The sequence below is a fragment of the Rhodamnia argentea genome, chromosome 4 (assembly GCF_020921035.1).
Source record: "Rhodamnia argentea isolate NSW1041297 chromosome 4, ASM2092103v1, whole genome shotgun sequence".
Lineage (NCBI taxonomy): Eukaryota > Viridiplantae > Streptophyta > Magnoliopsida > Myrtales > Myrtaceae > Rhodamnia > Rhodamnia argentea.
The window spans coordinates 15,308,383-15,321,207 of record NC_063153.1 but is presented as its reverse complement, the minus strand read 5'-3'; positions in this window follow the sequence as shown (position 1 = coordinate 15,321,207).

Sequence of the window (12,825 nt, the reverse complement as noted above, 5' to 3'; positions counted from 1 at the left end):
GAATGATCCATATTCCACCATCTTGCTTTGGGGCATGCATAATGGAGGAATTAGAGGGCTTTGCTAAAAGCTGATAAAGTTTGGGTACGGAAGGCTCATAGGGTTTGGTAGGAGTGAACGAAATACCATCTCAAATATAGTAAAGACAAGGTTTGGTAATTTTAATGATGATGGAGCCGCTTGGAGGGGTTATTGAAAACCAAATTTAGAATAGGGCCAATAAAAAGTGTTGCGAAACGTGAGGATATATATATAACAAAGCGCTTTCTCTCATAGTCTACCTCTCTTGGATTTAGTTATTTCTTTCGCTCCAAGCTCCCTCGAATAACAACTCTTAGTCGACGGAGGCTACATCATCTCAACTCAAGTTGAGATTTTCTCTTCTCTCCCGATCTGATATGGGATTATTTTCTTTTCCTTTTTTTATTTTTTTTCTTTGTTTACTGCCGTTTTTTTTTAGCTAACATCATTAAAAATCAACTTGCTGCTTCAGATCCTTCAAACCAAGAAGTTCAATTGGATCGAGGAGAGATACGATGAGTTCATGTTGCAGTGAAAGTGTTTATATGACTTCTGTGAGCTTTGGAAGCTCTCATATCCTGATCAAGATCTAGATCTTGGAGTTCTTTTTCCTCGATTTAGATTTAGATTTGAGAGTTCTTTAGAGGTGTGTTTGTACTCGTCCAACCTCGCCCGATCTAGATTTGAGAGCATATTCAACCTCTTTTTCGGTGCGTGTGTATGATAATAGTGCTGAGATTTTTGAACCTAGGCATACACCGCACACTACACAAGCGGTAGTTATCGCAGAAGGAGATTACGGTGTGTGCTCATCAATTCTAGATTTGGCGATCCTTCGTTCTTTGATGTTGAGACGGATTTGTTATTATAGGATGATAGTATGCTTATCACAACAAGTTGTACTTTGTTGTTCTACTTTGCTATTTGGGATTTCCTTTATTTTGAACCTCTCATGTATCTTGAGATATGAATGAAATATTCACTTTCGACCAAAAAATAGTAAAAATGTAATGGGCCAATAAAGGTTTTCCATAACGAAAAAATTGAAGACAAAAACAACTGAAAAAAATAACATTTTTATTTCTAAAAAATGTTTAGCTTAAAAATAAATGCACGTAATTAAAAGTGATTTTTCTTGTCTCGTGATAAATAGATGCACAACCGAATGAAGTAAATTTTGAATAATTAAAGTGTAGATTGAAATTTTATCCATGACACAGAGTAGATTATTGTGCAAAACGTGCAACCGAAAATGAAATAAGAATGACAAATATCCATTTAATTTTAAATTTTATGATGACCGAATTGAATCGATCGTTGGTTAAATCAACGTCACGCGTATATATCAAATTCGATTTTTTGTCGTATATCGAGCTTATCAATCAAACAATAGCGATCGATTTTACCTTTTACAGATAATTAGTATGAATATGATGTGGGAATTCATATTGCAAGTTTTCTTTTCGAGCATTGAACGAGGATGATAGGCTCGTTTTCTTCCCACCGCCTCTGTACACAAGTTTTACGATAGCTTTTTTATATATCCTTAACCAGCTTTGCCTCGATAATGCTGGGTATCTAAATGGTCAACTAATCCCCGTAAATACATGGATATCATCTCATATAGATAAATTGAGTAATGTTGAAATCAAATCGAATTGTATAAGCTCTGGTTTGAATACACACTTTGCAATTTTTATTCCCCGAAAGTCTAGTCGCTCCGGGGAGTCGCAATCTCCATTCAAAAAGTCAAGCCATCTCAAGCCGCCCTGACGAATGTTCTTTCGGGTCAACATCGGCTGTTCGTGGGAGCGGTGCATATGTCGACGGAGGAGGGGGACACGAGACAAAGACCATTTGTCGAGACAAAGCCACTCTAGACGCAATCTTAACAACCTCGTCAATAGAGTCGAAACTTTACTTTCTAATTAAAATCTGACTATACTTAAATCTTCTTACCGAGATACGTGGACTCCGTTTGTTTCATTAAAAATAAATAATTCAAAAAATATTTTCTCAAAAATAATTAGATGTATAGTTTAAAAAATTAGTTAATTGAAAAAATTTTATTATCCGCAATAATTTATATCTAAATATTTTCATGGACGGTAAAAATATTTTTTCTTCATTAGCGCATCATCAAGTTTTGCTAAGTATAAGGTGTAATAGGGTCCATCTTTAGCCAATTATCTTCGTTTGAAAGACTAGAAAAACCCTTCACTTATATATTGGCCCACACGCTTACTTTAGTCATATCGCCCCTAAAATTTTGTAATGTCGTCCCTAAGCTTTTAATTTGTTTATTATAGCCCTTGAATTTTGTATACATGTTCAATATGATCCCTAGACTTTTGGTATATGATCAATTTAGTTATTGAATTATATAAAATTGTTCAATATTGTCCTCGAACTTGAATTAATGAAAGGCCAACATTGAACATTATCGTACACTCCAGGGACTAAACCGAACATGTATCAGAAGTCTAGGGACCACATTGAACAAATTAAAAACTTAAGGATGATATTGTATATTGGGCTAAATTGAGATAAATTAAATTTCCAAAGTTACGATCGGGAGAATCCGTGCTAAGTGTTTGCTTAGTAATTCATTAGATTTCCTTTGGTGGTCTAGAAATTGTTAAAAATTATACACGTCGGCGTCGGGATGGCCGACATCCAAGTTAGCAATTTCCAACCTAAATTAGCCGAATGGATTGAATTGACACCAAAGTGAAAAGATTTAGGATTAAATTGGTACAATTAAAAGATTTATGACTGAATTAGTATCAATCAATAGGTTTAGAACATTTTTGGCACTCTTGCCTTGAAGATTCAAAAAGGAAAAAATCTCAAAAACAATGACAAAAAAAAAAGAATGGGAGGTTAAAATCAAAATTTCAAGAGAAATTTAACGGAATATTCCATGTTTTAACGGTGCTAGGGGGTACTTTCTAAATTTATCTCAAATTTGAAAATTCATATATTTTTTCAAACTTATAAGTGAGACTTCGTTTGTTTCATAAAAATGAATAAATCGAAAAATATTATTCTAAAAAAATCCGTGGTATTGCTTGTAAAAGAAATGAAAGATAAATACTTTCATCATTCACGAATATATTTAAAAATAAATTATTGCCGATAAAAAAAATTAATTGACTAAATACTTTAAATAATATATCCGACTATATATATTGCCTTCTGACCTATTCATGCTTTTCATTGAGACTTGGCCCACAATAGGGTACAAGACCTAGAAGACAGAGAAAAGGTAGGTTTACTCTTTGTGACAAAAGAATCACGTTAATTAATTGGATATACAATGGTGTTTTTTCTGTTAATTAATTGGGCTGTTCGGATCGATTTTTATTTTTCTAATTTTTTTTTCAAACTTTGCAATGCATACTTCAATTTTTGTTTTTTCAATCTTAGGATCAGAAACTTTCACGCTATACAAATATTGACAAGTAAATTTAAGTACATCATTTTCTTATTAGTTGAAAGAATACTTTAATTCGTTACAAGAGAATGAAAAAGTTAGATTATGGGTTTTTAAGTCACAATAAATAGGCTCGGGAGAGTTTTGTTTTGTATCTAGCTGGAAAGAGTTAAAATGAAAAATTAATAGGATTCGGTGCACAATCAAATCGAAGTAAAACGTAAAGTAAGAAAGAGAAATCTTATCCTGATTCACCTTACACTAGAGCTACGTTCAACAAAGGATTCCACTATAATTAGCAAATCGCTTCTCTTGTTACATCACTCAATTACAAGCGAACAAGAGTATATTTATGCGGATGTCACTAGTAGTGCGTTACGGATCGATTGGATCGACAGAAATCCAATCGGAAGGCGAAATGGTGCTGCGACTAGAACCGGCGGATCGGGTCGATGACGTCGGATTGAGCTCAAATTTAGTAGGCTGAAGCGAAACGGCGTCCCGATCAATACTCACTGCCTTTGGTTGTGACTAACGATGAATTTTGGCGGTTTGGGAATGTCTAGATGGGTTTTCCTATTTTTTTTAGTATTTTTCGGGCTTAATTTTATTTCAGTAGCACTTTTGTAATTTTTTTTTTTTTATGTTTCGATCCTAATTGGACTAGGGTTAGGATAACACCCTCTAAAAGGTGTTTATCAAGTTTTTTGAAGAACAACATCAATAATATTCACAGAATTTTCGAGATTTCTCTCCTTTTAGCAAGGATTTACTTGCGATCTTCGTTGAACGCTGCGTCGGGTGGTGTCAGAGCCTATGACGACCGGCGGTGGTCTTTGTGACGATGCTCAGGAGACCGGAGTCCCAATCCTTGGGGACGATGCGCTGCAACGTTTGGAGCAGCGTTTAATGGAACGCATAAATCAACGATTTGATCAAGGCCTTCGTCGTTTCGAAGAGCGATTTGACGAGATAGCAAATCAATTCGAGGGTCTCGACGTTAATGTGAACCGGAATCGGCGACATGGCGTAAGGCCGGGTGCAGATTTTGCTCGTGGTGACCCTGTCGATAGGCTCGTTCCTGCTCGCAAGCGGGATAATCCTCTTTATTCAGAGAGTTCGGAAGAAAAGAAAATCGAAGTTTCGGATGAAGAACGTGCTGATTATGCAAATCGGAACCTTTATGGAGGAATTCGAATGGGACGTTACAACGATTGTGAAAGAAGAGACGGCAGGTGATGCTACGACTTTCATGAAGGTAATGACTTTAAACTAAAAGTCGATATCCCTTATTTTAATGGAGGTCGGGGAATATAGGAATTTCTGGATTGGGTTGTTGGTATAGATAAATTCTTCGATTATATGGAAACCCTTAGTGAGAAAAAGGTGCGATTAGTAACCTGTAGATTGAAGGGGGGTGCATCCGCATGGTGGGAGAGATTGCAGAATAGGAGAGAGAGAGATAAGGAAAAGAACGAGTTCGAACTTGGCAGAGGATGAGAAGGTTGCTGAAGTAGGAGTTCCTTCCTCCTAATTATGAGCAGATCATGGTCCAGCAATATCAACGTTGCCGCCGGGGCAATCGATCCGTACATGAGTACACGGCGTAATTTATGAGGTTGGCGGAGCGGAATAATCTATCGGAGACGGAGGGACAACAAGTGGTCAGATGTCTCGATGGGTTGAATCCCTTCATCCGAGATAAGATTGTAGTGTAGTTTTTGCGAAATCTGTCTCAAGCGAAGAACATGGCGATGAAGGCAGAGATGATGCAGCAAGAATGGGGTAAAAGAGACTACGAGAACTATAGAGGTAGCAGTTCGAACAGCTCCGTAGAGAAGAGCGGCTTCAACAATCGTTATGACACGGAGCGGAGTTGGGATGATAAGGCGGTGGAGAAGCGCCCTATGAACGAGGCGAGGGATAAAGGAACGCAAGAGCAGAAATCTGCGAACCCAAATCCTTACGCTAAACCAGCGGGGATAAAGTGCTACGGGTGTAATCAACCTGGGCACAGATCTAATGAATGCCCTCAGAGAAAGACAGTTAACGTGGCCATGAAGAAAGAGGAGGAAGATGGATATTGTTGTAAACCGGATAGCAACGAGGATGATTTTGAAGAAGTGGAAGAGGAGGAGATAAATTGTGTTGTGCGCGGGATGATGTTAGCCCCAAAATAGGAGAATGATTCGCAGCGCCATCGGTTATTCCGAACCAAATGTACCATTATGGGAAAGTCTTTGCTGTGGTCATTGACAGTGCGACCATGGAGAACATTATTGGGAAAGAGACAGTGAAGAAGCTAGGAATACCTGTGGAGAAGCATCCTAACCCATACACATGGATTAAATCCGGAGCGGACAGCATTCGGGTGACTGAGCGATGTAAAATTCCATTCTTTATTGGTAAATATCATGATGAATTGTATTGTGATGTGGTAGACATGGATGTATGTCATGTGTTATTTGGGAGGCCATGGCAATTTGATGTAGATACTCAGACTTCAGGGAGGAGCAATAAGTATAGTCTTGTGAAGGATGGTGTGAAGTATACACTACTGCCTCTGAAGAACAAAAGCAAACAGATTGCCGGAAGTAATTTCCTTACACTTACAAGGAAATTTGACTCTGAAATTAAGGAGATGAGGGAAATTCATGTTTTGATAGTGAAGCAGGCCATAGAGACAGAGTTTGAACTACAAGTGGAGGAGCAACCTGAATCAATTAGGCCTTTATTGAAGGAATTTAGCGAGTTGATGCCCGAAGAGATTCCAGACGGGTTGCCTCCTATGCGCGATATTCAGCACCATATAGACTTAATTCCTGGTGCTAGTCTGTCTAATCTACCGCACCGCAGGATGAGTCCGAAGGAGAGCGAGATTCTAAAGGAGAAGGTGGAGGAGTTGCTGCGAAAGAGGCATATTCAGAATAGTATGAGCCCATGTGTTGTTCTTGCTTTGTTAACTCCTACGAAAAATGAGAGTTGGCGGATGTGTGTAAATAGCGGAGCCATCAACAAGATAACTGTGGGCTACAAGTTTCCTATTCCAAGATTGGATGACATGCTGGATAGATTGTATGACGCTAAGTGGTTTTCGAAGCTGGATTTGAAGAGCGGATATCATCAGATTCGTATTCAGCCTGGCGATGAGTGGAAAACAGCTTTCAAGACAAAAGAAGGGCTGTACGAGTGGTTGGTGATGCCGTTCGGGCTTTCTAATGCTCCAAGCATGTTCATGAGGCTTATGAATTAGGTTCAGAAATCTTTTATTGGCAAATTTTTTGTAATTTATTTTGATGATATCCTGATTTATAGTAAAACCGAGGAGGAGCATTTGATGCATTTGAGGGAGGTGTTGACGACTTTGCAGATTAATAAGTTGTATGTAAATCTTAAGAAATGCAATTTTCTGACTAATAAGCTGTTATTCTTGGGATTTGTTATTACTGCTGAGGGAATAAAGGTGGATGAGGCGAAAGTAAGAGCAATAAGAGAGTGGTCAGCTCCTAAAACGGTTTACGAAGTAAGTGTTGACACACGATTTTTAATCAGCTTTTCTTTAGAAAAATTTTCAAAAATCCATAAAAATTTCATAAAATTGAAAAATCAATTTTGGAAGCCTTGGCCAAGCTTAAGGATCCATTTTTGAACAAAAAAAAATAAAAATATTTTTTGATATTTTTCACATTTTTTAGTATTTTTCATATATTAGAAAAATACCCAAAATTCACAAAAAAAATAGCATTTTCGGCCTAAAAAATATGGGAAAATATTCAATATTTTTCCTTTAATTCCCTCTTCATTTTGGCCATTGAAAAATTGGAAAATTCAACTTGGGGTCACATGAGTCTTCACAAATGTGGACCTAAATTGAGCCAAAAAAATCATTTGAGGTCTTTCTTTTGTTTTTCTTAGTTTGAGTCAGTTACGACATTTGATTCTTACACCTTTAATTGCATTTTGGTCCAATCAATTTCAATTTTTGAGCAAATGGAAAAATGGACTTCTTCGCATTTCAAATATAGTCCGCGATTTTCGATTAGTGTCAAGTTGATCATGTTAAAAGTGAACCCATGCACATGTGAACCTTGACCCATAGATTTTTCAGCATTTTAAACACATTGGTGAAGTCAGATTGAGACGAAGCGATCTTTAAGAGCCCTAATTGAACACATTTTACATTCGAACTAATCTTGAAATTTAGGGATTTTTGCGTAAAACCGAACCAATCAGACCCAAACTTGTCATTTTTAGATAAAGTTCTTGCTCTAGAGACTAGTTTTGAGGTTCAATTTCACGGAAAAGGGTCGCATTGATGTTGAATTGGGACATACACGTAAAAAATGATGAAATGAATGAAAAGAGTTGACCAAGTCAACAAATTGAGCAAACCAACTAGTTGACCAGGTCAGCCCAAATGGACGAACAGGAGCCATCCGAAGCTTCTTTCTCGCGCACGTACAGGGAAGAAAAAAAGAAAATGGCTTGACCTTGATTATACCCAACAACTTCCAAGGAACTCCAGTGGATATACCATCGCACGAGCGACCTCCCGACGAGGCCAGCTGGCTCCGGCCCGAAGGCAAAACAGAAATGGACGCCAAAAGTTTGTTACAGGAAGTTCTAAAAGGAGATTAAAACGAGATTGAGAACAGGGGGGAGAAAAAAATTAGAGACGAAGAGAGAGGGAACGAAAGAACGGAGGGAGAGATAGGTGCGAGAGGACGACTTCACAGGAGAGAGAGAGCGCGAGTTCTTGAGAGAGCGATTCAAGAGGCCGAGCTCACCACCGTCGCACTACCCCGTGCCGCCATCATCGCCGGCGAAACCAGGTCAGTCCCACTCGTCCCGATTATGCTCTGTTTTTAGATCAAATCTGTGCTTGAATGTGATCACGCGATTCGAGACTTGTTCATACGTTCTCAACCTTCGATTAGAGCCTAGAACAACATCTAAGCCTAGCCTTGACCTTTTTTTGTGCATCGAACGTCGATTTCCCCATGGCCGAACCATTCCCGAACCTCACTGGAGTCGCGAACTATTGGCTTCCAAAGGACAATCACGGAGCGCCAAGGATGATTAAGTAAGTTTCCTTAGATCTCTTGGATGCTATTTGAATGCTTTGACCGAAGTTAGAATGGTGGAACTGCGAAAACTAGAGCTCGCCGGAAAAGTGCATTCTGGCCGGACCTGTTTGGCCTCTTTTAGGATAGTTCCCACCGTTAGATCGCGCTGATTTTCGGATATGTTATAGATGACGTCGAGATGATTCCGTTGGTACCTAGATCGCCCAAATCGGACGAGATTTCACCGTTGGATCGTGCCGGGAAGCCGTCGGCCATCCATCTCGTCGGAGTCTAGAGGCAGGAGACGAAGCTGACGTGGCGGTCAGCGGGTCAACGGGCTTACGTGGCCCTGACGTGGCGCTGATGTGGCGGCCACGTCAGCCGGCCGTTATAACAGAAAAACAAAAATAACAAACTTGATCTGACGTTTAGCGTAGTGCCACGTGTCGTGATCTGGGATTTTTGGAAAATAAAAAATGATTTTTCAAAATATTCTGATTTTTCAAAAATAAAAAAAATATATTTTGTGATCGCGCGGCCCAGGTTTGGCCGCGTGTCACAATTCAGATCGTTGGATCATCCTTCAAAAAAAAAATTAAAGGAAAAATCATTTTTGGATAAAAATAATACTTTTGATCGGACGGTCGTGGACTAGCCACGTCGTCCGATCCTGACCATAGATTTGATCTCTAGATCTGAGGGTCGTGGGTTAGCCACGTGGCCCATTTGAGACCTTAGATTCTTCCCATGATCGGAGCGTCAATATTGAGCCACGTGGCGCACCCTGAGTCGTAGATCTCATTGTCCGATCGGAGTGTCCAGAGAGCGCCACGTGGCGCAATCTGGGACACACATTTCATTTGGGTGGGAATTTTGAAAATTGAATGAAAAATCTGAATTTTTTAAAAAATTCGAACGGAATTCCAAAAGCGGCGTCGTTTTGGCCGAGGCCGATCCGGATCCACGTGGGCCGGGCCGGCCGCTCTTGAGTCATGGGCCGGATCACCCGATCCGGCCCGGAAAATATTTTTCTTAAAAAAAAAAATCGAAAAATGATTTTTAAAAATCCAAAAAATTTGAAAAATCATAGAAAAATCCAAAAAAATTAGTAAAAATTGTAGAAAATTCCCAAAAATTCCAAAAATTCTCAAAAATTGAGGAATGGCTACAATCAACTAGCCAATCCTATTTTTGAGATTTCTTCTTCCGATCTTTCCAAAAATGACAATTTTACCCTTTAGAGGGTAATTTGTCCCCAAAAATTCATAAAAAATTCCAGAAAATTCCAAAAAATGTCGGAAATTAGGAAATGAGTCAGTTTAGGTGGCCAATCCTATTATCAACACTTTTCACTCCGGATCTTTTCTGAAATGACGATTTTGCCCCTTTTTGGCAAATCGTCCCCAAATTTTCTCAAAATTACGATTTTGCCCATCATGAGCAAATCATTTCCAAATCACTCCAGACCTCTTCTTATGCTTTGAAGACCCTTTCTCTAAGCCAATAGGGCTATACTGGGAATGCCACGCTGATTTGATGCGATTTATCCGCACGTTATGGATTCCTTGATTTGCGCATTTACTTTAATTGATTGTGATTGCTAGGATAGTCACTCCCATCCGCATGAACTCCTAGATTAGGATTCGTACCCCACTCGTCTGCATGAAATCCGAGGTTAGAAAATTCATTCAACTTAGGTACCGAAAGGGCGTCAACTCTGATAGTTGGCGTAACTAAGTCCCCGAACCCACTTCTCTGGTTCTCACGGAATCGAATAGAAACTCCCGACTATTCGATAGGGTTTCCAATCGTACCTTCCACGAAACGATTGGTGGCGACTCCGAGGCATGCACACGTAGCACATGCCATTAGACCGCACCGAAAGGTTGACTCGACTTTATCCTCCGCCGCGATTTGGGTAATGGGCCTTGGGAGAGGCCCGCGTCCGAAGGTCCACACGCAACCGGGCCGGAAGGGCGACCCATTAGCCCACGATCTCCCGCCGACGAGAGAGGGTCGCGACGCAAAGGAGTTTCCATGGGTTGGCTACCTTTTATAGGCGTTTTATTAAAAATTTCAGTACTATTGCAACCTCAATTACAGAGTGTATGAAGAAAGGTAAATTTGTATGGGGGGAGAAAGCTTAGAATAGTTTTGCTGTTACGAAGGAGAAATATGTACCGCGCCTATTCCGGCTTTACCCGATTTTGATAAACTGTTTGAAGTAGACTGTGATGCTAGTGGAGTGGACATATGAGCAATTTTATCTCAAGAGCGCAAACCGGTTTGCTATTTCAATGAGAAGCTTAACGACGCGAGGCAGAAGTAGAGTACTTATGACAAAGAATTTTATTCTGTCGTAAGGGCTTTGAAGACTTGAGAGCATTATTTGATCGGAAAGAATTCATGCTATATTCTGATCATGAAGCGTTGAAGTATCTCGAATAGTCGAAGAGGATTTGCAAAGACATGCATGGGCGTTGGCGTCAATTTTTGCAAAAATTTTCTTTCAAATTACAACACAAGTCGGGTGTATAGAATATAGTAGGCGATGCGTTGAGCAGGAGAGCTGGCTTGTTGATTACGTTAAGCCAAGACATTCCGGGATTCGAGCAACTGAAAGACTGTTATGCAAGCGATGATGACTTTGGGCAGATTTGGGAGTCATGTGCTTCTGGTCAACCTATGCAAGAATTCTATGCCATGGATGGTTATCCGATGCGAGGTAATCAGCTTTGCCTTCCTCGGACCTCATTACGAGAGAAGGTAATTCGTGATTTACACGAAGGAGGATTAGCTGCACATCCGGGACGCGACAAAACTATTGCTGCAGTTAGGGAGCGATTTTACTGGCCCCAGTTGCGTAGAGACATCGGCGGTATGTGCAAAAATGTTATGTTTGTCGAGCCGCTAAAGGGCAATCTAAGAATACAAGTCTATACATGCCTTTACTTGTTCCCGGCAATATATGGGAAGATATGTCTATAGATTTTGTGCTTGGTTTGCCACGAACCCAAAAAGGCGTGGATTCTATTTTTGTTGTGGTAGATAGGTTTTCCAAGATGGCACACTTCATTTCTTGTAGGAAAACGTCTAATACGGTAAGTGTGGCCAGATTATTTTTCAAAGAAGTAGTTCGCTTGCATGGAGTGCCTAAATCTATTACATCGGATCGGGAAAGTAAATTTCTAAGGCATTTTTGGAGGATTTTGTGGAAGCTCTTTGACTCTTCTTTGAATTTTAGTAGCACAACACACCCACAAACCGATGGTCAGACAGAGGTGGTCAATAGGACTCTGGGAAACTTGATTAAGAGCATTTGTGGAGATAAGCCGAAGTAGTGGGATGTTGTTTTATCCCGGGCGAGTTTGCTTATAATAATGCAGTCCATAATTCTATTGGTAGATCGCCTTTTTCTGTTGTCTATACCAAGGCGCCTCAGCATACTCCGGATTTGATATAGTTGCCTAAGCAAGCGAGACAAGAGTGTTGCAGCGGATCATATGGCTAGACAGGTTGTAGAGGTGCATCATGAAGTCGGACGTAAGTCGAAGGAAGCTAATAAGAAATATAAGGCAGCCGCAGATAAGCACAAACGGAAGCGGGTATTTGAGGTAGGTGATCAAGTCATGGTATTTCTTCGTAAGGAGTGGTTACCAGTTGGATCTTACAACAAATTGCAGCGAGAAGAAGTACGAGCCTTATACTGTCGGCGGGAGTATTAACGATAATGCTTATGTTATAGACCTTTCACATAGCATGGGCATATCCAACACTTTTAATGTTGCTGATTTGTCGCCATTTCACGAGTCAACCGAACCGATGTATCCGGATTCTAATTTTAACTCAAGGACGAGTTTTTCTCAAGTGGAGGAGAATGATACGGATGTCATTAGTAGTGCGTTCATAAATCGATTGGATCGACAGAAATCCAATCGGAAGGCGAAACGGTGCTGCGGCTAGAACCGCAGGATAGGGTCGACGAAGTCGGATTGAGCTCAAATTTGGTAGGCTGAAACGAAACGGTGTTCTGATCAATACTCACTGCCTTTGGCTGTGACTAACGATGAATTTTGGCAGTTCGGGAATGTCTAGATGGGTTTTCCTTTTTTTTTTTAGTATTTTTCGGCCTTAATTTTATTTCAGTGGCACTTTTGTAATTTTCCGTTTTTTTATATTTTGATTCCTAATTGGACTAAGGTTAGGATAACACCCTATAAAAGGTGTTTATCACGTTTTTTTTTTTTAAGGATATCATCAATAATATTCACAGAATTTTCGAGATTTCTCTCCTTTTAGCAA